This window comes from Ceratosolen solmsi, unplaced genomic scaffold (assembly GCF_000503995.2).
Source record: "Ceratosolen solmsi marchali unplaced genomic scaffold, CerSol_1.0 scaffold31, whole genome shotgun sequence".
Classification (NCBI taxonomy): Eukaryota; Metazoa; Arthropoda; class Insecta; order Hymenoptera; family Agaonidae; genus Ceratosolen; species Ceratosolen solmsi.
The window spans coordinates 3472108-3472924 of record NW_011948432.1 but is presented as its reverse complement, the minus strand read 5'-3'; the positions used below and the strand labels follow the sequence as shown (position 1 = coordinate 3472924).

General features: G+C 34.0%; 1 protein-coding gene across 1 annotated transcript in view; it reads right to left on the bottom strand.

Moving 5' to 3' along the window:
* rols (zinc-RING finger and ankyrin repeat domain-containing protein rolling pebbles) overlaps nt 1-817 on the bottom strand; it is a 68507-nt gene that overhangs the window by 18478 nt on the left and 49212 nt on the right. The gene's annotated exons all lie outside the window — the stretch shown is intronic.

Sequence of the window (817 nt, the reverse complement as noted above, 5' to 3'; positions counted from 1 at the left end):
ATAATCGTAAAAGGGAGACGAGGATGTGGCTATCGGGGGAAGCGCGATTGCTATGTCATGTTGATATTTTATTTATATGCGAGAGTGCCGAATCTTTCCTGCCCTTCTCAGCTCATTCCGTGGATCAAATTTTTTTCTTATGTATGAATTTACGAGGTAATCGAGCTACAAGCACTAATCGAGTAAAGATCGTTGATTTTCAGCAAAAATGACTGGGGCATTGAATTAAATAGGACGTGAAATTTATTCAGACAAACTATTTTGCAATACTAGAAAGTCCGACATCGCGACAATTATAATAATTTTGACGTGCTTATATCCAATGATATATGCCATCGGTCGATATATATATTTTTAATTACTATGTTCCGTTTATATTGTCACGTGTACACTCAGCTTTTTAATGTGAAATTTCGTATGTGCATATGTATGGGCGCTGGAGAGTTTATTCGCACCGACTTGTCTCACATCACATAAATACACTGCGTTCAAAATTATTAGAATTCAGTCATTAAATTATTCTTTAATAAGTCGAATAATATTACTCAAATGTTGTGTTGTAACGATTTTCAGCAAATCAGTCGATCGATTTTGTATATTAATGGTGCCGTGTTAATTTCATGTTTCGCGCGATATTATTATGCATTTCTTAGGCACTTCCTATGACCTCATTCTCTTTAAAGCATAAATTCTTCAAAATGCTACGCCATTCCAATGTATTACGTTCGAATGTACAAGATAATTAAATTAATTTCAGTATTTATTTGAATTAAACGAGGAGGAAATTGTCTTTGGCCATATAATATATGAAACCGCT